Below are 25,690 nucleotides of genomic sequence, written 5' to 3'. Positions count from 1 at the left end.
TCCAGGTTCTGAGTAGAATATGATTATTAATTCAGTGTTATGTTAGAGTGCTTCTATTTAACGTTCAATAACATTAACTATTAAATTAAGATAAATATTACTTGTCATTGCACTAATATTATCAAGAGTAATTTCCAGGATAAATTTCAAATGTATATTTAAAAATCTGAAAGAAATATTTTTCAAACTCATCAGTTATATCTTTTCATTTACTAGAGATAATACCTAGATCATTTGCATCAATTCATAGTTTAGCCAGGCTGGAATATTTACACATGTCATGTAGTACCTCACCATACCTGCTGATGCAGCAATGGCAATTTAACTTTTTTTTTTTTTTAGAGAACATACAATATTTAGTTGTAGCAGTTAATTTAAAGATAAAGACCTACTGTCTTTTGTAAGGATAAATAATAGTAAAAGTAGGATACATAAATTAAAAACAAGACAGTTCTCCATGTTGAAAATAAGGGAAGATATTCCCTTCCTCTCCTTTTTTCTTAGATCATTTATCTTAAAAACCTTAAAATGTTATCCTTTCTTGGAAAGGTATGTAAATCCTTTCCTTTTGCCAGCTTTGTGACCCAGGAGTATCTTTCTCAAGGACTTGAGCTCCATCTTTTTAAAATGTAAACATCTGGGGCGCCTGGGTGGCGCAGTCGGTTAAGCGTCCGACTTCAGCCAGGTCACGATCTCGCGGTCCGCGAGTTCGAGCCCCGCGTCAGGCTCTGGGCTGATGGCTCGGAGCCTGGAGCCTGTTTCCAATTCTGTATCTCCCTCTCTCTCTGCCCCTCCCCCGTTCATGCTCTGTCTCTCTCTGTCCCAAAAAAAATAAAAAAATAAAAAAATAAAATGTAAACATCACAGTAGATAGCACCTCTATCTCCCAGTTTCTGTGGGAGGGTAGGGGCCTAACTTCAATGGGCATCTTGTTCTAAGTTGCAAAAATACCTCCTGTCATAAAGATAGAAGTTTTTTTTCCTTTGTGTAAAGCCAATTACCAAGTGATTTCAGGATGAACAACACTACACGTGACCAGTAGTGCTATCAAATCCTCTTACTTGAGGATTAGTCCTTGTTTATCTCAACAGCATGTATGTAATGGGTTGTGTCTGCTTGGCTTTCAGTTTCCCCCACAAACTGAAACTAAACACTTCCAGAGATATTTCATGAAAAATTATATTGCTCAAAAGATGGAAGACGCCATGTCATTAAAATTACAAAGAAATATACCAGAATATTGTTTGATGCATGATGTTCTTGAAAAGAGTGTAGAGATGAAAGGACTAAAGGAAATCCTTGTTAATAGAGAAATTCTCATCTGAAGAAAATTCATACTTAAATGAAAGATATTTTTCGCCTTCTACTTTCAAGAGTTTGCAGTGTAACTAGGATTCAAAGATACAGCTATATGATCAGCATAATAGAATTCTTATGTTAGTTTTAATTTTTCACACATATACACATACACGCACACTGTCCTGATCTATAAACACAAATGACATTGGCATATTAATTATATCCAGAAAGACCATAAATTCTGTCATTTTTCACGTATTTTTATTCATAATCATGCTTAGCAGGTATTGTGCATATAAAATGATGCTAAATTTTCGAAATTATTTCCACTTGTGCAACCAATGGATAATAATCAGGGAAGACTTAGACATGTGTATCAATGAGAGGAAGAAAAACTAGTTTTGAAAAAAATAGAGTGAGACCAATAAAGCCCAAGATGTGGAAGACAAAGGCAAACAGGATATATGAGAGGCTCTGTTTATTTAGACAATATATTGATGAGATAACACATTCAAGTGTTGATATTTAGGTGCTTTTCATTATGTGAAATATTATTTCCAATATAAATCTGAGTCAGAGTTTAAATTTGAAGAAAAAGAGGAAAAAGAGAAAACTTAGGCTCACATTGGAGAACTACATTAATGAAATATGTTAAGTGTTACCTGAAGTTCTCTTGAAATGTGAAAGAATTTTTTTGGAATTTATAATGGTGGAATCTCCAACTGACTTATTGACAATCTATTTCAGGTTTTGGCAAACTTTTCCTGTGAAAGGACTGAGAGTAACCATTTTTTACTTTGCAACTTGGGAGCTCCTTGCTATAACGACTCAACACTTTGTTAGTGTCCAAGTAGCTATAGGCATAGCCATAAAAATGAATGAGCACAGATGTGATATGATAATATGCAATATACAATAATATACAATCATGTTTTATTTCCACAAACAGGCCATGGGCTGAATTTGTTGAAGAGTCATAGTTTGCCAATCCCTTACTTATTTAATTAACCCTCAAAATTTGAACAGTATTTTAGTAGAACATTAGTTATTCAATATATATGAGCACTTAACAAAGTAATTGGTAAGGAAACTGACATTTTTTAAATCATATAATTTATTTCTTATGCTGATTAAATTTTTCATTACTTTTTCAGTATATTCATTTGAAAAAACTGGTTTCATCTTTTGGGATAGATTTTTAAAAGGTATTCAGTATTGTTGATAATTGGATATGTGATTATGATACCATAGTTATATCTTCTTAAAGAGTCCTTATTTTTAATACTATACTAACATGTTAATAATAGGGGAAATTGTGTGCAGAGGGGAGGGGATATATGGGAACTCTCTGTATTATTTTCTTAATTTTTTTTTTCTGTAAATATAAAACTGATCTAAAAAAGAATCTATTTTTTAAAAAAGAAAAGTCCTATTTTTAGATATATATACTTATAAAAACATAAATTATGTTGTGATGTGTGGAATGATCTCTAAATAAAACAAATAGGGAGAACTTACATGAGGGTGAAGATGAAGTATAGCTTACCATGAGTTAATCATTGTTGATCTTTGTGTGGTAGGTACATGAGAATTTCACTTTTCTGTGTATTCTTTCTGTTTATGTGTGTATTACGATTATTCACACTAGCAGCAGTAAACCTGTCTATTAGTTCATAGGGATGCCATAACAGAAACCTAACTGGATGGATTGAACAGAAATGTATTTTATAAAGTTCTGGAGCCTAGAAGTTCAAATTCCAAGGTGTTGGTAGCCTTTGATTTTCCTGAGGTCTTTCTCTCTCCTTTACTTCCAGGTGGCTGTCTTCTTGCTATGTCCTCGTACAGACATTTTTTTCCCCTTTCAGCTTTATTGAGATATATTGACAGAATTGTAGGATATTTAAGGCATATATTATGATGATTTGGTATGCATTGTCAAAGGATTCCTCATCTAGTTAATTAACACATCCATCATGTCATGCATTTATTTTTTTCAGCGATAGGAATAAGGTCTGAGAATCTAATGTAAAACCTGTTGACTATAGTAGATAACACTGTATTGTATTATTGAAATTTGCTAAGAGAGTATAACTTAAATGTTTCACACAGCCTTTTCTCTTCCACATTCCTTGGCATCTCTTTTTCTACTCACAAGCACACCAGTCCTGTTGAGTTAGGATCCTACCCTATAGACCCTATCTTAAATTAATCACCTCTTTGAAGACCCAATCTCCAAATGCGGTAACATGAACTAGTGCCCACCCATATGATCTCATTTAACCTTAATTACCTCTCTAAAGGCCCTATGTCCAAATTAGGTTGCGTTCAGAGGTAATGGAGGTTGAGACTTCAACATATGAATTTACAGGTAGGTATACAATTCAGTTCGTAACAATGTGTTGATTGAAGCCATCCTATAAAAATATTCATTCATTGTAAATATTATGGATTGTAACATATTACAAAGGTAAAAAATATGAAAGTATTAGAAACTACTACGTTTTTAAGAGAAATGCTTTCTTAGAAAACTATTAGGGGCAAGTACAGTATTTTATTCAAGTCTTTATTTTTTATGTTACATGCAGCATCTTGCATTTATTTGGTACTCAGATACGTTTTATATTGCAATTCTGAACAGAGAAGACAGCTTAATATTTCCTTCTGTTGCATGCTGTTCCTCTAAAGTGCTTTCAATTTGTATTTTCCTTTATATCAGCAAGTTGTTTTTTTGTTTTGATATAATACTAAAAGTTTTCAGTAATCTAAAATACTCATTGAAATAGTATATTAAAATAGTGTTATGTAATAAAGGAATTCTCAAAAGTAATTATTAAAGTAATATCTACCATCTTGCCAATTAATTTCTTTCCTATGTGGGTATTTAGGAAACGTCATGCAATCTTCTTTTGGGGGGGGTGGTTAATGGGACAAGCTACTTGTAAACATGTATTGATCCACTAAATATTTTATCCAGAGTTTTCAGTAAATGTCACATTCCAGGGCTCAGCTAAATTAGAGTGAAATGTTTACAAGCAAAACTCATAATCCCATGTAATCTTTGTAAAAAGAAGTAGCATAATAGATGAAGCAGCATTTGTTTATATGTTGCTTTCTGTAAGTATGACCTCGTCAATAAAATAGTCAGCAGGGGCACGTGCTCTGTTACTCAGTTGGAAAAAGCCCTTCTTTCATTTTTTTTCCCTCCGTTATGACCAGGAGGAGAATACAACACATTAAGTCAGGTAAATCTTATTAAGTTCAGGTTAGGTTTTAACAATTTACTCTTCAAAATCACTGAGCTTAATATTTATTAACACCTTGAATGCACATAATTTTATATACATTAGATATGACTCTTTTACAATATAAGGATCATAATGAAGACACAGTAAAGCAGAAATCGGTATTTTCATGCAGGTTGACTTTGTTTCAGTATTTACTTATTACAGCATGATAAATAAACCTAACTAAAGCAAGTGTATTTACTTAGAGAAGAATAAATCTTTTAATGTACATTTTTTTCTAACTCTTTTTGTAGAATTAAGTGATGTATACCTATTTCTAATATTTATAGTGATTATGACTAGGTGTATATCTTTAATTTTATGATTACACCACAGTTCATATTTTGTAAAAAAATTATTTGAAAATATAATTTACCATGCAGGATAATTTGGGATGGAAAAATTATACATAAAAATTATACCATAAATGTAAGTTATCACTTCTGTTATGAGAGCAGATCAGTTCTTTGGGAATCAGTTATTTGGTACCAGGTCTGCTAAGCAAGCTTCATAATTAAATAGAATTTTAAAAATTTAGTTACCGAAAGGTTATTAGACCCAATAAAGATTAAATTCAGTAACACCCCATCTGACAGTTTGATGTTTTTATTAAAATATAAACATGAGGAAAAAATAGCTAAAATGTAGATAAGATAGGAAACTATTATTATTCTTTAATTTATGGGTTTTATGTTTTTTAAAAAAATGAGTTTAATATCCTCTAAGTGTCTTTCAATCTGGAGGTTGTCAGTTTTGGCATAAATTCCAGGTCTAAGATTTGCTAACTGAACGTTTCTGTGAAAGACCTCAGAGTCTCCATGTTATCATTTGTAGCATTCACATTTTCTGGGGTCATTTTAATATCTATATGAGATGGCATTCAACAAATTATAGTTATTCAATAAATTTGATAATCATCAAAATATCTGCTTATCATTAACATATTTAATACTCAACAAACTTAGAAGTCAATTTTCTCCTTTTCAAGAAAAACAAGTTAAAGCTCAGACTTGTCTAAATAATTACTTTATAAGCCTCTATTATGTAATAAGCAAATCTGGATTTCAACCATTGTCTTTTTAGTGAAATTGCATTTGTTACTCCGTTACTCTGGGCTGCCTTCATCCTAACTCACATATCTGTCATTTTGTACCCATAAATGCTGGGCTTTGCTTTATTCTTGTAATAAATAATCACATTCTTTTGATATTTATGCCCCTTTCATCCTATTAATTCCAAGTATCTAGAAACGGATTTGATGTGAATATTGCCCAAAGATGCCCAGGGCTCTATTAATATACAACAAAAGGTGATTTTTTTCTCATAGGACAAATTTTAAAATGCTGCCTGTTATATTGGCTTTATAAATCAAATTCTGATAAATATTTTTCATTTAGTTTTAATATTTTTCCTGTATTTAAGAAAACTATAAATATTTATTCAAAAACTTGAAAAATCCATTTTCCTTTATCTTCCCCTCTTCTCTGCCTTCTTCCCCTCCCAGTCCAATAAGTGAAATAAGGGAAATATAGTAAAAACAAATGGTTACATAGAGAAAAGGTGTATATTTTAATGTAATTAAAATGCACAGTATTTATCAGGGACCAATAGAGGGAATGGAAGCCTCCAACATAATCCTAAGAATTAAATTTATGTCTTATCCACAAAATATAGTCAATGTTGTTTCATAACTTAGAATATTCTAAAAGAATAATTCAAGGTGCAATTTTTATATAGTTGATTGTAGAAAATATATATAGTCACATTTTTACATCTCCATAAAATCATAGTGATAAGTTGAGAAAAATGACCCCCAAAGATATATCATCCAATTTATACACATAAACCCAAACCTCAGAGATCTGGGTTTATTTTAGGTGCTCTCACTGGTTTGAATTATTAACTTTAAGATAATAGTTTAATTTACTTCTCTTTAACATCTATGCTTGAAATAGGTATCTCCATAATATAAAGCCGTTATAAATAACTTATAGTTACTAAATAATGGTGTTAATAATTTGGGAGTGGTATTGAAATGCCATCCATGAAGCTTGCAGAGAGTAGATATTTGTGCAAGGTCCAATAAGACATATCTGCTTCTGATTTCAGGGTTCACACTAGGAGAAGGAGCCTATTGATGGTCAGCGTAGCACCAGAGTTTTTCAAGAAGATGTGGACATTATTTGTAAGTAAAAATTTGGTCTTACAAGTGGTTCTTTCTAAAGAATATTACAGAGGGCTGAAAATATGTGCATGAATAGATGTAGTAACATAATCTTATTTCATATTTTCCTGGTATTCTTTAATGATGGACCTATGGGAGGAGGCAGGTATTCATCAGTTGTAATGAGTGCACCACTCTGGCGGGAGATGTTGATAATGGCGCAGGGAATATGTGGGAAATTTCTGTACCTTCCTCTCAATTTTTCTGTGACTCTAAAACTACCCCTAAAAAGACAGTCTTTAAAAACAAAACAAAAATCTAATACATTGCCTTACCTAGCATGTAACTCAACAGGGTTCATCACTAAGCTTTCCATCTGCTGGTGAACCTGGTTGCTAATTATAATAGCAAATGTCAGAGAAGACACTGTGCCCACCCCACATAAGGTGACAGGAATGAAGTCCATATTTGGAATCTGTGACTAAATTTGTGAGTTCAAACTGATTATTGGTAGGAGACAGGTAGCAGTAGACTCGTTTTTTATATACACTGGGTAGAATCCATGATTCCTTATAAAGTAATGCCTAGAATATAAACCTGAATTATTAAGATAATGCTGGATAATCCAGTTTTCCTCTAGAGTAGGGGAAATGGGAGAGCTCCACTCAGTACAAGGCAAATACTGTAAAAACCATGTGCCATATATGCTGCAAATCCTTCAAGCTAATTTAGAAAGAAACCTCAAACTGGGCATCTGTCATGGCGTATCCATGACAAGTACTCCAAAACTTCTGTGGAAGTAGAATCTCCCTGGAACAAGAGACAGGAACTGTCAAACCCTGAGGACCAGTATGCAATTACTTTCCTATTTTTAGAGCCATGTTGGGATGGGATGGGATGGGATGGGATAGGATGGGATGGGATGGGATGAGATGGGATGGGATGGGATGGGAAGGGTGTATTCTTTGCTTAGTGACCAGAGGTATATAATGATAGAAGAGACAGTGGAAGGAAAGCAAACAGGGAAACTAAAGCTAAAATGGACTCCTACTAGTTAACCAAGTCTATACTGTCTGTTGAAACTGAATGGAATTTGGTGGGAAAAAAATATTTCACCTATACTTATATTAATTTATTACCGGTATTGTATTTTCATTAGTAATATACTGCACCTACAATCCCTGCCACATGTTGCATGGCATAACGAAGGCATCATGTATAATACTAGTTATTATGTGTTACTCTTCTAAACGTTTAATATATATACCTCATTAAATCCTCATGAACCTTATGAGGTAAATATTTTCAATCTACCTTTTCACAAATGAGTGAATTGCAACATACAGTGTTAAGTAACTTCCCCCAGATTACATAGCTGGTAAAAATGGCAGAGCCAGGTTTGAAACTCAGGGTGTATACTTATAATGAACTTACAAAGAACTTTTGTGCTTTTCTCATTATCACTGTCAACCTTAGTACAAGAGTGCTTAACATCACTGACCAGAATTTAAGCTCTTCTCCTGACTCTGTCCTAAGAGGAACAGAAGGTAACCTAATAGGTTTGCAGGGTGCCTATGTGTATTTAAAACTCATACCGTGCTATAGGTCATACATTCCTAAGGGGTTTTGTTTAAACTTTAGCTTCAGAACCAGCTCCTCAAGTTAATGCTAAAAATAGTCCTGTGGATATTGTGGTCCAAACGCAGAGGAGTCGAGTATTTTTCAAGTTATGGCTCAGTGATTCCATTTTGTTCTTCAAGTTGGAAATAAACTCTCCTATATAGAATCAGCCTGTCTTTGAGGTATTCACTAGTGATTATGCCTTTCAAAATTCACTGACAAGAAACATCCTTCCCATTAGTGTTCTGTGTCTGTCTTGATGAATTTATCATTTAGCTGTTCTCCACTACTTGTCCAGAAATGGGATTACTTTTAAGATCACAGAGCAAGGTTGTATAATTTCAGTAATGTAACACCAGTCACTAACATGATCACACTAAGGTAAAATTATAATAATGCAGTGTTATCTAGTTTAATATAATTTTGAAGTGAAAACCAAGACTGCTGCTTCAAGTGTAGATGGTCTATTTGAGGTAAGATTTAACTTGTTCCACTAAGAACATTGATATATTTTGAAAATTGCTTTATTATGTTGAAAGAGAAATTATAATTTTGATAACTGCAAATAGTTCAAACACTCACTATGACAACTCTCAAAGGTGTTGTTGCATGCTAAAATAATTTCATATTTACATATATTCATCTCTACCTTATCACAATCAAGGAAAATGGAATAAATATAGAAATTTGTTTCTATAATTGATTTGTGAATTTTATACTGGTGCTGTCTTTAAAATGAAATACAGTCATTCTTAATTTATAGATCTAAAGTTCAAGAAGCAATTTCAAAAAGTCTATTTTGTAAGGCAATATAGTTAATTTTTCTATATGAAATTGCTAATGAATTGCTACCCCCCCAAAGAATAGATATAAAACAAGATCTATTTCATTTATATAAAATATTTAATATCTGCATATTTTATTACGATATTTAGTTTTAGATATATTTTACGTAATTTCTATTAGTAACACATCATCACAATGTTTTCTTTATTTTACTCAATTTCAGAAACACTTTAAACTAGAATGATTATAATAAAGTGTTACATATTACAATTATTATAATAAAGGAAACTGAGAGTAACAAATTATACTGAAAATATGGAAAAAATGATAACCTTCCTAACATTGTTGGTGGAATTCTATAATGGTACATGGGTGCTTTAGAAAACAGTTTGATAATGTTTTTTTAATTAAACATATATTTACCTAAAAATCTAGCACTTCTATGAAAGGTCATGATAGAATGATGAACATATTTATCATGTGTAATGATGATTACATAACTTGGCAAATTTACTAAAATCAGTAACTGAATTATGCACTTGCAAGATGTGACTTAGGGGCGCCTGGGTGGCTGTCAGTTAAATGTCCAACTGTTGATTTTGGCTCAAGTCATGGTTTCACAGCTTGTGGGATCCAGCCCAACACTGTAAGCTCTGCTTATAGTGCAGAGCCCGCTAGGATTCTCTCTCCCTCTCTCTGCCCCTTCCCAACTCGCATGCATGTGCACTTTCTCTCTCTCTGTCTTTCTCTCTCTCTCAAAAATAAATAAAGATTAAAAAAAGAAAAGTGTGAATTATATGATATGTTAAGTATGCCTCAATACAATTATACTATAAAAACCCTGCATAAACATCATCTCATAGAACACAGGGTCTAGTTGTGATAATTGGATTATTCAGTTAAGATTCTTGAAAAAAGCATACTGAATCAATATGAATGTGGAAACGCCTTTCCTAAAATTAAGCCACATCTGTTAACATGGAACTCACATAGTATTTTTAATCTGAAGGATAAAAAAAAAAGAAAAAAACGTACTTTTTATTTGATAGACTATCTAAAACTCATTCAAGACCCTCCTTCTTACTGGTTGAAACTTGCTTTTGTTCACATAAGGTTCTGAAGAAAGTTGTGTTTAGGTGTAAAATTTGACTGTAAAAAGTAGAATTACAGAAAATTATATTCTCCCGGTTACGTTACAAGTAAATAACACAAGGATGATATATTTTGGAGACAAGAAGCAGACATATTTTTTAAACATTTATTTAGTAGAGGAGGATCCTGGGAGGATGACAGGGTAGGAGGACGATGGACTCACCGCGCATCCTGCTGATCACTTAGATTCCACCTACACCTGCCTAAATAACCCAGAAAACCACCAGAGGATTAGCAGAACGGAGTCTCTGGAGCCAAGCGCAGACGAGAGGCCCACGGAAGAGGGTAGGAAGGGCGGCGAGGTGGTGCACGCTCCACGGACTTGTGGGAGGGAGCCAGGGTGGAGGGGCGGACCGCCGGCCAAGCAGAGCCCCCGAGTCTGGCTTGCAAAAGCAGAGGGGCCGGACGGAGTGTGTTCCAACAGCAAGCGGGACTTGACATCTGGAAGGTTATAAGCTAACAGCTCTGCTAGGAGAGTAGGAGGGCTGGGGAACAATGGCGGGGGGAGACTTGTTGAGCCCCAGAAGACAGAGCGCAGCTCCACGGGGAACAAAGGTGCTCGCCAGCGCCATCTCCCTCACCCATCCCCCAGCCCAACTCCCAAGGAGAACCAGTTCCTGCCAGGGAACTTGCTTGCACCGCGCTAACAACCAAAGCTGTGCTTCTGCGGAGCCACCGCTCTGGCGGGTCTTACTCCCTCCTGGTGGTGCAGGGCCCCTCCCGAAGTGGATCCCCGAAGGAAAAGCGAGCTGAGCCTGCCCCACCCGCCCCCAAAAACCTTGCCGATCCACCCCAGCTAATACGCCAGAGCCCCAGCACCACAAGCCTGGCAGTGTGAAGTAGCCCAGACAGGCCACGCCATCCCACAGTGAATCCTGCCCCTATGAGAGGGGAAGAGAAGGCACACACCAGTCTGACTGTGGCCCCAGCGGTGGGCTGGGGGCAGACATCAGGTCTGACTGCAGCCCCGCCCACCAACGCAAGTTATTCAAGACAGCACAGGGGAAGTGCCCCACAGTTCCGCACCACTCCAGGGACTATCCAAAATGACAAAAACGGAAGAATTCCCCTCAAAAAAACCTCCAGGAAATGACGACAGCTAACAAACTGATCACAAAACGATTTAAACAATATAACAGAAAGTGAATTTAGGATAATAGTCATAAAATTAATCACTGGGCTTGAAAACAGTATAAAAGACAGCAGAGAATCTCTGCTACAGAGATCAAGGGACTAAGGAACAGCCAGGAGGAGCTAAAAATTGCTATCAACGAGTTGGAAAATAAAATGGAGACAACTACGGCTCGGATTGAAGAGGCAGAGGAGAGAATAGGTGAACTAGAAGATAAAATTATGGAAAAAGAAGAAGCTGAGAAAAAAAGAGAAAATAAAATCCAGGAGTATGAGGGGAAAATTAGAGAACTAAGTGATGCAGTAAAGAGAAATAATATATGCATAATTGGTGTCCCAGAGGAGGAAGAGAGAGGGAAAGGTGCTGAAGGTGTACATGAAGAAATAATAGGTGAGAACTTCCCGGAACTGGGGAAGGAAAAGGCATTAAATCCAAGAGGCACAGAGAACTCCCTTCAGACATAACTTGAATCAATCTTCTGCACGACATATCATAGTGAAACTGGCAAAATACAAGTATAAAGAGAAAATTCTGAAAGCAGCTAGAGATAAACGTTCTCTAACATATAAGGGGAGACCTATAAGACTCGTGACCCATCTCTACTGAAACTTGGCAGGCCACAAAGGAATGGCAGGAGATCTTCAATGTGATGAACAGAAAAAATATGCAGCCGAGAATCCGTTATCCAGCAAGTCTGTCATTTAGAATAGGAGAGATAAAGTTCTTCTCAAACAAACAAAAACCGAAGGAATTCGTCACCACTAAACCAGCCCTACAAGAGATCCTAGGGGGATCCTGTGAGACAAAGTACCAGAGACATCGCTACAAGCAGGAAACCTACAGACATCACAATGACTCTAAACCCGTATCTTTCTATAATAACACTGAATGTAAATGGACTAAATGCGCCAACCAAAAGACATAGGGTATCAGAATGGATAAAAAAACAAGACCCATCTATTTGATGCCTGCAAGAGACTCATTTTAGACCTGAGGACACCTTCAGATTGAGAGTAAGGGGATGGAGAACTATTTATCATGCCACTGGAAGTCAAAAGAAAGCTGGAGTAGTCATACTTCTATCAGACAAACTAGACTTTAAATTAAAGGCTGTAATAAGAGATGTAAAAGGGCATTATATAATAATCAAAGGGTCTATCCATTAGGAAGAGCTAACAATTATAAATGTCTATGCGCTGAATACGGGAGCCCCCAAATATATAAAACAATTACTCACAAACATAAGCAACCTTATTGATAAGAATGTGGTACTTGCAGGGGGCTTTAACACTCCACTTACAGAAATGGATAGATCATCTAGACACACGGTCAATAAAGAAACAAGGGCCCTGAATGATACATTGGATCAGATGGACTTGATAGATATATTTAGAACTCTGCATCCCAAAGCAACAGAATATACTTTCTTCTCGAGTGCACATGGAACATTCTCCAAGATAGATCACATACTGGGTCACAAAATAGCCCTTCATAAGTATACAAGAATTGAAATCATACCATGCATACTTTCAGACCACAATGCTATGAAGCTTGAAATCAACCACAGGAAAAAGTCTGGAAAACCTCCAAAAGCATGGAGGTTAAAGAACACCCTACTAAAGAATGAATGGGTCAACCAGACAATTAGAGAAGAAATTAAAAAATATATGGAAACCAATGAAAATGAAAATACAACAATCCAAACGCTTTGGGATGCAGCGAAGGCAGTCCTGAGAGGAAAATACATTGCAATCCAGGCCATCTCAAGAAACAAGAAAACTCCCAAATACAAAATCTAACAGCACACCTAAAGGAACTAGAAGCAGAACAGCAAAGGCAGCCTAAACCCAGCAGAAGAAGAGAAATAATAAAGATCAGAGCAGAAATAAACAATATAGAATCTAAAAAAACGGTAGAGCAGATCAACGAAACCAAGAGTTGGTTTTTTGAAAAAATAAACAAAATTGACAAACCTCTAGCCAGGCTTCTCAAAAAGAAAAGGGAGATGACCCAAATAGAGAAAATCATGAATGAAAATGGAATGATTGCAACCAATCCCTCAGAGATACAAACAATTATCAGGGAATACTATGAAAAATTATATGCCAACAAATTGGACAACCTGGAAGAAATGGACAAATTTCTAAACACCCACACTCTTCCAAAACTCAATCAGGAAGAAATAGAAAGCTTTGACAGACACATAACCAGCGAAGAAATTGAATCAGTCATCAAAAATCTCCCAACAAATAAGAGTCCAGGACCAGATGGCTTCCCAGGGGAGTTCTACCAGACGTTTAGGCAGAGATAATACCTAGCTTTCTCAAGCTATTCCAAAAAATAGAAAGGGAAGGACAACTTCCAGACTCATTCTATGAAACCAGTATTACTTTGATTTTTAAACCAGACAGAGACCCAGTAAAAAAAGAGAACTACAGGCCAATATCCCTGATGAATATGGATGCAAAAATTCTCAATAAGATACTAGCAAATCAAATTCAACAGCATATAAAAAGAATTATTCACCATGATCAAGTGGGATTCATTCCTGGGATGCAGGGCTGGTTGAACATTCACAAATCAATCAATGTGATACATCACATTAATAAAAGATAACCATATGATCCTGTCAATCGATGCAGAAAAGGCCTTTGACAAAATCCAGCACCCTTTCTTAATAAAAACCCTTGAGAAAGTCGGGATAGAAGGAACATACTTAAAGATCATAAAGGCCATTTATGAAAAGCCCACAGCTAACATCATCCTCAACGGGGAAAAACTGAGAGCTTTTTCCCTGAGATCAGGAACACGACAGGGATGCCCACTGTCACCGCTCTTGTTTAACATAGTGCTGGAAGTTCTAGCATCAGCAATCAGACAACAAAAGGAAATCAAAGGCATCAAAATTGGCAAAGATGAAGTTAAGCTTTCACTGTTTGCAGATGTCATGATATTATACATGGAAAACCCAATAGACTCCACCAGAAGTCTGCTAGAACTGACACATGAATTTAGCAAAGTTGCAGGATACAAAATTAATGTACAGGAATCAGTTGCATTCTTATACACTAATAATGAAGCAATAGAAAGACAAATAAAGAAACTGATCCCATTCCAATTACACCAAGAAGCATAAAATACCTAGGAATAAATCTAACCAAAGATGTAAAAGATCTGTATGCTGAAAACTATAGAAAGCTTATGAAGGAAATTGAAGAAGAAATAAAGAAATGGAAAAAACATTCCGTGCTCATGGATTGGAAGAATAAATATTGTCAAAATGTCAATACTACCCAAAGCTATCTACACATTCAATGCAATCCCAATAAAAATTGGACCAGCATTCTTCTTGAAACTAGAACAAGCAATCCTAAAATTCATATGGAACCACATAAGGCCCCAAATAGCCAAAGTAATTTTGAAGAAGAAGACCAAAGCAGGAGGCATCACAGACTTTAGCCTCTACTACAAAGCTGTAATCATCAAGACAGCATGGTATTGGCATAAAAACAGACACATAGACCAATGGAATAGAATAGAAACCCCAGAACTAGACCCACAAACATATGGCCAACTCATCTTTGACAAAGCAGGAAAGAACATCCAATGGAAAAAAGACAGTCTCTTTAACAAATGGTGCTGGGAGAACTGGACAGCAACATGCAGAAGATTGAAACTAGACCACTTTCTCACACCATTCACAAAAATAAACTCAAAATGGATGAAGGACCTGAATGTGAGACAGGAAACCATCAAAACCCTAGAAGAGAAAGCAGGAAAAGACCTCTCTGACCTCAGCCGTAGCAATCTCTTACTCGATACATCCCCAAAGGCAAGGGAATTAAAAGCAAAAATGAACTACTGGCACCTTATGAAGATAAAAATCTTCTGCACAGCAAAGGAAACAACGAACAAAACTAAAAGGCAACCAACGGAATGGGAAAAGATATTTGCAAATGACATATCGGACAAAGGGCTAGTATCCAAAATCTATAAAGAGCTCACCAAACTCCACACCCGAAAAACAAATAACCCAGTGAAGAAATGGGCAGAAAACATGAATAGACACTTCTAAAGAAGACATCCGGATGGCCAACAGGCACATGAAAAGATGCTCAACGTCGCTCCTCATCAAGGAAATACAAATCAAAACCACACTCAGATATCACCTCATGCCATTCAGAGTGGTTAAAATGAACAAATCAGGAGACTATAGATGCTGGAGAGGATGTGGAGAAACGGGAACCCTCTTGCACTGTTGGTGGGAATGCAAAGTGGTGCAGCCACTCTGGAAAACAGTGTGGAGGTTCCTCAAAAAATGAAGAATAGACCTACCCTATGACCCAGCAATAGCACTGCTAGGAATTTACCCAAGGGATATAGGAGTACTGATGCATAGGGGCACTTGTACCCCAATGTTTATAGCAGCACTCTCAACAATAGCCAAATTATGGAAAGAGCCTAAATGTCCATCAACTGATGAATGGATAAAGAAATTGTGGTTTATATACACAATGGAGTACTACGTGGCAATGAGAAAGAATGAAATATGACCCTTTGTAGCAACATGGATGGAACTGGAGAGTGTTATGCTAAGTGAAATGAGCCATACAGACAAAGACAGATACCATATGGTTTGGTTTCACTCTTATGTGGATCCTGAGAAACTTAACAGAAACCCAGGGGGGAGGGGAAGGAAAAAAAAAAGAGGTTAGAGTGGAAGAGAGTCAAAGCATAAGAGACTGTTAAAAACTGAGAACAAACTGAGGGTTGATGGGGGTTGGGAGGGAGAGGAGGGTCGGTGATGGGTATTGAGGAGGGCACCTTTTGGGATGAGCACTGGGTGTTGTATGGAAACCAATTTGACAATGAACTTCATATATTGAAAAAAAATATATATATATATATACTGGTTACTTTCTTTCACAAAGCAAACTAATAAAGTACTTTTGAGAACATTCAAAATAATTTATTTAGTAGAAGAGAAAATTAAAACTCCTCTACAACGGGGTGCCTGCGTGGCTGTGTTGGTTAAGCGTTCAACTCTTGATCCTGGCTCAGGTCATGAACTCAGGGTTTGTGAGTTTGAGTCCCACATCCCTCTCCATGATGACAGTGTGGAGCCTGCTTGAGATTCTCTCTCCTTCTCTCTTTGACCTTCCTGTGTTCTACCTCTCTCTCAAAATAAATACATACTTTAAAAAAAATAAACTAAAAAAAAAACTACTCATCAGCAAAATCAACATAATAACAACAATAAAGATGTAGTTCAAAATCTGTGGGACAATTAATGCTGTTAAAAATGGTAGAATAAAGGCATTTTTAATCTTCTTGATTCTCTGTAATGCATTGAAAACAACAAAATCAATGGAAAGGAGATTGAACAATGATATCATCAATGAAAGAGTGAAATAGTCACAGTAAAAGGTGAAAAGAAATGAAGAATATAATAAATTCATTTGAACTTAACTCAAGAAGGATGAGCAAACCTGATTCATAACCATTTCTTTTTGAGAATATTGGTAATGTGTTAAAAGATAAGTGAAATATCTCAAAAACAAAAAAAAGTATTTGTTTTTATATAAAATTGTATATTCTAGAAGGAAGTGAGTGGACCACAGCTAAATAGGATTTTATCTTTGTGCGCATACACTTATAGAGAGAGCCCCAAAATATGTTAATTTGTTTATAAACGTTCAGTTCCCTGTGATTTTTAATTCTCACTATTGTCAACATTGTATAAACATGCCAAATTCTATATATTTTCTCTAATACTGATTAATTCCAGTCTTTTAATTTTTATCAAGTTCAAACTAATGAAACCAATACAACATTGATGCCAAAACTTGACAAAACTTATACAAAGTAAGTTAAGTCATAAATTGAGTTGTTTAAATAGGCCAAAAACATTTAAATATCAGGGATTTCTTACAGTTCAATCTTACTAATTTCATATGTACATATAAAGAAATTCCTGATGAATTTCACAGTTAAACATGAATAATAAAACAAAAAGCTTTTGGAAAAAATCATAGGAGAACATTTTGCTAACAATGGATTAAACAAAAATTTTGTAAACAGGACAGAAATGGTAACAAGGATAAAAGAAAACAGGATAAACTGCACAATAGTAAATTTTCTATTCACCAGAGACACTATTAAACAGCAATAACATACCTTATGAAATAGGAGAGTATATTCATAATATCTCCTTCTGACAAATGACTTGTAAGCAGATTATAATTTAAAATCTTCTAGGGGTGCCTGGGTGGCTCAGTCAGTTAAATGTCCAACTTCGGTTTGTGTCATGATCTCATAGTTCATGAGATTGAGCTCCACTTTGGGCTCTGTGCTGACAGCTCAGAGCCTGGAGCTTGCTTGGGATTCTGTATCTCCCTCTCTCTCTGTCCCTCCCCGACTTGCACTCTGTCTCTCTCTCTGTCTCTCTCTCTGTCTCTCTCTCTGTCTCTCTCTCAAAAATAAATATTAAATTTTTTAAAAATCTTCTAATAATTAATAAGAAAAAAAAAGGACTTGAACAGACACTTCGCAAAAGGAGATAACCAGTTAACCAAAACCTGTGAAAATGTGCGTAATTTTATTGGTCATTGGAAATCCAAAGTAAACCTAATGAGAGAGCATGCAATGGCAACTGACAAAGTTGGAAAATCTCAAGTGTCAGTGAGTAATTGGAATTCTTCCTTGTGGAGGGAAAGTAAATGGATACAACATCCTTTGGGGTGCCTTGGTGGCTCAGTCAGTTAAGCATCCACTCTTGATTTCAGTTAGGTCATGATCTCACAGTTCATAAGTTCAAGCCCCATGTCCGGCTCTGCACTGACAGCGCAGAGCCTGTTTGGGATTCTCTGTCTGTCTCTCTCTCTTCCCCTCCCTTGCTCGTGCACTCTCACTCTCTCTCCCTCTTTCTCTCAAAAATAAATATTTTAAACCAACTGATCCAACATCTGAAAAATTGTTTGGTAGCATCAGTTGAAGGTGGCCATAGGCCTTCCCTATGACCCAATAATCCCATTCTAGGAATGCTCCAACATACAGCAGAATGTTTATACCAGTGCTATTTATAAAAGACAGAAACTGGAAAGAAATATGTAATATATATTAAAAAGTAGTATTTGAAGAGAAATAATATAGAGCATTAAGAACAAAAAGAATGTTGGCTTAAAAAAATTAGTACATCCTAACCTTTTATTTATATGAGGTAACAAAAGTGGGAAGACCAGTATATGCTGACATTGTCAAGATAGTGCTTACCCTTAGAAAGAAATCACCAAAACCAAACATCATAGGGCTTCCAACTTATTGATAATGTCAATTTCCACCATTTCCACTGTGAAATAAACCAGGAAGCCAGTGCATTTATCTTTCTCTACCACTCTATCTCCTTAGTTACTCTAACTTTTATCAAGATTATTAATGCAATATTAATAATAATAGATTATCATACTAATCTAGATTATCAATATTATGCATTATACAGCAATTGTTAGGTGGCATTTTAAAAAGTAAATTCACAGATCTGACAATTGCAGTCTTCTAGATCTCGTGTATATTTATAGAACACTACACATCACTATACAAATGCATGCTTTTCAAATAAACACATAGTTTAGTCACCATGATAGACCATGCTATAAACCATAAAAAAAAGTCATGGTGAATTAACATAATTGAAATCATACAGTTAGTTATTGATTCCTGAAAAATGGACTGAAGACAACTTTAGCTTTAGGCCTGTAGTCCAATGAGGGCCTTTCAAAAAGGGAAGTACAAACTTTGCCTTGGACAGTTTTATATTTCCTTTTGCCATAAAAATGCATATAGTTAACTCTTGTTTCATTCAGAATACAATTCTAATTACAAAACATTTTATTTAAGCCTTCACCTGAATTTCCTCAGCACATTTTATATCCTTAATATCAGTAGAGTCATAATTTTAATTGGATTGTTTCATATTTTGTAGTGTTGATTAGTGGAAACCCTCTACTCCAATTGTATGATCTGTTCAGGTATTAAATGAAGATACACTGCAAATCTTATTTTCTTTTAACAAAATTGTGGGTTTTTTTCTCTAGCCTAGAATGGAAGCTGCCTCCCTTCTCTGTTTCTGTGTATATATACTATAAAAATAATTTAAGCTATATTATTGTAATTTATTTTCTTTTTATCTCTCCCTTTTTTTAACCTCTTGACTTTGATTTTTGTTACCTCCCACTTTTAACAGACACTAGACTTTGGCAGAGATTCAGTTACAATCTATTTAATTGAGTTATAACTCCATATAACTTTTTAAATTAAAAAAAAATTTAAATATTTTTATTTATTTTTTGAGAGACAGAGGCAGAACATGAGCAGGCGAGGGGCAGAGAAAGGGAGACACAGAATCTGAAGCAGGCTCCAGGCTCTAAGCTATCAGCACAAAGCCCAATGCAGGGCTCCAACGCATGGACCACGAGGTAGTGACCTGAGCTAAAGTCAGACACTTAACTGACTGAGCCACCCAGGCACCCCTAATTTTTTTTTAATGTTTATTTATTTTTGAGAGACAGAGACAGAGCGTGAGGGAGGGAGGGGCAGAGAGAGAGAGAGAGAGAGACACAATTCGAAGCAGGCTCCAGGCTCCAGGCTCCAAGCTGTCAGCACAGAGCCCCATGTGGGGCTTGAACTCACAAACTGTGAGATCATGACCTGAGCCGAAGTTGGCCGCTCAACAGACGGAGCCACCCAAGCATCCATAACTCCATATTATTTTTAAATGAAATATTTAACTGCCAAGAGCATAGAATATTCAGAAGTTTTTTAGTTTATTTTCATCCCAGCAAACAAGCCTAAGAAAATGTTACTATGATAAAACGTCTTAGTAAATATTGACTCTCAGCAAAGAAAATTAGATTGTATTCAATGTTAATATTATCAAGCAAAAACCTCAATTAGACCACTTATGATTTAAAAACCTATTATGTATCAGACACAGGAATTAAGAAGTTCATTAAGTATTCTTTTCCAGTGTCAGGAAAGATTTATAAATTTGCTCAAATTCTCTTCCATGTTTGAGACTGTCTCTAAGCTGGAAAGTTTTAAGAAGCAAGAAGTGGAACCTATAAGTTATACTGTTTATAATTGTCCCTTTTTTTTTCTAGAAATGATGACTATAACTTTCTACTAGCACTTTTTTAAACTGCTCTTGATTTCAACATTTTACTATAAAATGTTACAATGATGACAAAATATATTGATACTACATTTAAATAATGTCCAAAAAGCTCTATAAACTCATGAATAATATAACTGCTTATGAATATTGAGTGTATTATTTGAATCCTTCCTCATGGGAAATACAACACTATTAAAAATGTACAAGCATTTATTAGTTTTAATTAGAAAGTTTATTCCCTAAACTGAAAACAATTCTTTGACATTTTATTGAAATGTATTTTGGGTTTTAGAGGCCAAGGTGTGTTGGTTTTCTATTGCTGTTATAACTTATTACCACAAGATTTCTAGTTTAAAACAACAAAAATTCATTATCTTACAGTTCTGGAGGTCACAAACATGAAATGCATCTTAAAGGCTAAAATCAAGGTGTCAACATAATTGCCTTCATTTTAGAGACTTTAGGGGGAATCCATCCTTACCGTTTTTAGCTTCTAGAGCAACCTACATTTCTTTTTCCATGGCCTCTTCGTTCAGTTTTGTATCCAGGTCTCTGCTTTTGTCATCACATCTTTCTGATTCTGACCCTCCCTCTTTCTTCTGAAAGAACTCTTATGAGTAAATTGGGCTCCCCCAGATATTCCAGGTTTAATCTTCATATCTCATGATCTTTAATATAATAGCAAAATCCTTCTATTAATCTGCTTGGGCTGCCATAACAAAATACCACAAACTGGATGGCTTGAAAACAACAGAAATTCATTTTCTCCCTGTTCTGGAGCCTAGTAATCTAAGATCGAGATGTTAGCAAGTTGATTTCTGTTAAGGCCTCCTTGGCTTGCAGATGGCCACCTTCTCTTTGTGTCCTCACATGGGCCTTTCCTGTGTATGTGCATCCTTGGTGTCTCTCTATGGTCCAAATTTCCTCTTATTTTTAAGGACACCAGTCAGATTGGATCAGCACTCACCCTAATGGCCTCATTTTACTTTGCCACCTCTTTAAAGGCCCTATTTTCAAACATTCATATCTTGAGGTGCTGGGGTTAGGACTTCAACATACCAGTTCTGAGGGAAACACAATTCAGCCTAGAACAGTCCCTTTTGCCATATTAGGTAATATAGTTAAAGACTGCAAGGATTATGGCATGATATATTTAGGGTACTAGCATCCTGTGTGCCACACATGATTGCAATTATAATTTCTTGTGAATTGACAGTTAAAATCACTTAACTACCAAGTCCAGAAGGGATATGTGACTTCAGTAAGAAGGTAGAGATGCAGGTCTCCTCTAGGCTTTTTTATTCCTATTCTGAGTGTATGTCTTTTTTATAACAAGCGTTTTTACTATTATTTTACTTGATTGCAACTTATTATTTAAAATATAGTGAATGTTCCAACAATTAGTCAACCATTTATTTTGTTGAATGTTGATCTCAAAGCCTAACTATACTTAGGCTTTTTTCTTACACTTCTTTTTGTAGTTCATCTTTTTGTACTTTTATCTTCTAAATATATTAGAAGCACAATATTGTTTAACATTTTTTGAAAATGCAATACAATTATAGGATCTTTTCCTACTTTTTATTAACATATTAAGCATATTAGCATATTATTCGAATGCAGATTTTGTTCATATGACTTCTAATCTCTAGCTTTGTCTTAATTGTTCAATTCACCATATTCTTACAAAATTACTAAAATTAAAATGTGATGATTTATCTTTGATTATTCTCTCATTGAAAATCTATTTGAAGGAAAGAGTAATAATGTTCAGCAAGCTTTCACGGAGTCCTTCTGCGCCTTTTCTCAATCATATTTCTGTTGAAGTTGTTAAACTGTTGTCTGATATTTGAAAATGTCATAGTAACACGCATTTATCTCTATAAAACAAACAAACAGGAGACTCAAATACTCTGCTTGTTGAAAATGTCATCGCATCCACACTGGAATAATGTATTTATTTTCCTCTCTCTTCAAAAAGTTATACCTCACTTCCAAGGCACTCTTAAATCATCAGATAGTAATAAAATATAGTAAACTCAAGTTTAGTGTCACAGATAGAGTTCAGTGCCACCAAGAGTCTTATATGCAAAGCATAGTCTTATGGGGTGCTCTATATTTAGCATCTCTTGGTCAATGGCCATAAGGCAAGACAGTTAATTCCCAAAATCTTGAAAATAAAGAACTTAGGAAACTTGTCCATTACCCATTGTGTGTAAATTAATTCCAGTAATTAGTACCCACATATTTATTATTACTGCATATTTACTATTTTTTACTAAATACATTTGATTTCCCTTTAATTGAAAAGAACTGTAAAAGTCTGAAATTATTCTCGGAAATATATTTGATTTTATTTAAAAAACTTGAAAGGACTTCAAGATATCATATTTTATAATTACAATATAAAATCAACATACATTTCTGTATTTGTACTTAAGCGCTATACGTACTCTCCACCTTAAGGAAATATTTCCACATGACATTATTATGCCGAGATTATTATTATCTCTATGGCTCAAGAACTGAGTATCTTAGAAAGCCTACAACAAAACCTGCTGACATAGGAAGTCTGAGAATTTTCATTAGTCTTTTCATTAGTTGCCACATTTGAATCTAAGACATCATATGACAATCTAACGAATTTTTAGGAAGAAGAACCAGTGGGCTCTTTAATGTGGTTGCTTGTGGGAAAGTAGAACTACTCAGAGTCCTAGAAACCAGAAGGTCAAAGTAGTTTGGACATTGATATCATGCCTTTATCAATTTTGAAGTTTGCATTTGTAAATTAATACAATCTGATACTTATGCATGGATGCACATTCTTAATAAAATTACATTTAGTAGTTGGACATTGAATCTGGTTCTAATAAAAATTTCAGCGTTAATAAAGAGGAGACTTAATGTTAGCTTTTTAAAAACAATAAACAACCAAAAGTAGAATTATCTTAGGAAATACAGGAAAGTTTATATATCTTCAAAAATATAGAAAAAAGGCGACTGGAATAAAGCTCCATATCTATAATTAATTGGTCTTAACTTATAAATATGGGAAATAGCAATAAATGTAAACATTGAAAACAACCAGAGAATTGCCACTGGAGGACAGGATACAAAAGATCTAAAAGATGATCTAGAAGATGATATAAATCATCTTCTAATTCAAATGCTTTATTTTAGCCCAATAAGAACATCTGTCAAGTTGTATATTAAGTGATATGTTTTACTGATGATAAAATTGAGAAATATCTTTCATTTTGAGTCCTTTCTTCTTCGTGTTTATTTTGCTTGTTTTCAGTTATTATATAAAAGAAGCCAGAATTTTGTTTTTAAAGCCATATGTATGGAAATATAAGAAATACTGAAGTTTCACTAAAAATGATATTTTTCTCTTTTTTTAGTGAATGGGGTATAAATATGAATGGGGACATTGTTTTCTATAAAGGAAAAAAGTATGACTTTTCCATTTTATAGATTACTTAGATTTTCATTATATTCTCAGTAATAGAACTTATTGAACTGAACATATTGGAGTATTTCTTAAAATCATCCAGTAAAATTACACTGAAAATAAGGTTAATTATCTTATTTGAACAATAAGAATTAATCACTAAAGTCAGAATATTTTTTTTTCTTTTGGGAGCTGAATTATATACCATGTAGCCACATCCTTCCTTCTTATTAAAATATTCATCATTTACATTATATATGATTTGTTTATAAGAAAGTTTTATGAAACTGAAATATACATCTGTCTGCACAGTTGGTCTTCAAATGTATTAAAAATTATGATTTGAGTAATGAAAAATAAATTTGTGGGGCACCCGGGTGGTTAAACGTCCGACTTCAGGTCAGGTCATGATCTCACGGTTCATGGGTTAGAGCCCCTCCCGTGCTCACACTCTGTCCTCTGTCTCTCAAAAATGAATAAACGTTTAAAAAATTTAAAAAAAGTAATAGATCTCATATTCACTGCAATTATTCCCATTTTAATTTAGGTTAAGGAATGTAGAAATCCAGTCCCATTTCACTGACTATAAATCCTATTCCTGCTTGCTATCAAGCTTCCTGTGAAACCAGTTTCTTATAAAAAATCATCGGTGTATGAGTAATAGGTCTTAACTCATTTTTCTGTTGTTAAGGAGCAAACAAAGCAACAGGCCTGCCAGCCAAAAATCTAGAAACCTCTAGATTTCATTGTACCTGAGAGAAAGAGAGGTTCTTATGTCCACAATAGCAAAACATGGGAACCTTGTGTATAAAGTTGCCTTTATCTCCAAACTTCCACAAAAACAGAGTTTTGAAAAGAACTGTAGAACAAATGATATTACTTGGAGATCATCTCAATTATAGACGCCTTAAAAAAGGGTATACTACTTGGCCTCAACACGATGCTGTTCTGTTTCAAATATGCTTTAGATCTCTCAATAACAAAATTCACTATGTAGAAATTAACAAAGTTGGCCAGTGTCACCAAATATTCCCACACTATTTTAATCTTTATTGGGCTATGCTAGCCAACAGCACATCATTGCATGTTTGACAAGTACTGGAATCACAGCACAAAAAATTAATCTGTTGATTAATCATAGCACAAAAAATTGATCTATTGATTAGTAATTTCTTGCTATTGGGCGGGTCTGTCATCTTAGTAAACTGATGGCTACCTTCATGTAACCCATGATACCATCTACAGTCAATTTTGGCTCATCATATAGATCTGTCACTTCTAAGTTAAAATTCTTATATTATATAATGATGAATCTAGTTAACGACAAAATCATAAACCTAAAAAAATAGAAGATAATAATAAGATAGAAGTTGAAGTGGTGAAGAGCTATGGAAAAGCACTAAAAGTATTAAGAGTGGTCATGTCCCTACCCAAAATAACACTCTGGGCATATAATTTTAAAGCAAGTTAGAGGACAATTTCAAGAAACAGATAATTCTTTTTTTTAATTTCTTATTTGCATATAATTAACACATAATATTATATTGGTTTCAGGTGTACAACATGGTGATTCAACATCTCTATAAGTTATGCTGGCTCAGCACAGGTGTAGCCACCATCTGTCACCATA

General features: G+C 34.8%; 1 long non-coding RNA gene across 2 annotated transcripts in view; it reads left to right on the top strand.

The window, feature by feature from the left end:
• The window catches only part of LOC132682002 (uncharacterized), a 309,176-nt gene that overhangs the window by 181,810 nt on the left and 101,676 nt on the right, over positions 1–25,690 (top strand). For both annotated transcript variants that reach the window (XR_009611385.3, XR_009611384.3), the window contains exon 3: positions 6,693–6,768. This is a non-coding gene — a long non-coding RNA (uncharacterized LOC132682002). The remainder of the gene's footprint in view (positions 1–6,692; positions 6,769–25,690) is intronic.

This window comes from Panthera onca, chromosome A1 (assembly GCF_046562875.1).
Source record: "Panthera onca isolate mPanOnc1 chromosome A1, mPanOnc1 haplotype 2, whole genome shotgun sequence".
NCBI lineage: Eukaryota > Metazoa > Chordata > Mammalia > Carnivora > Felidae > Panthera > Panthera onca.
This window is presented reverse-complemented; position numbering and strand designations above follow the sequence as displayed.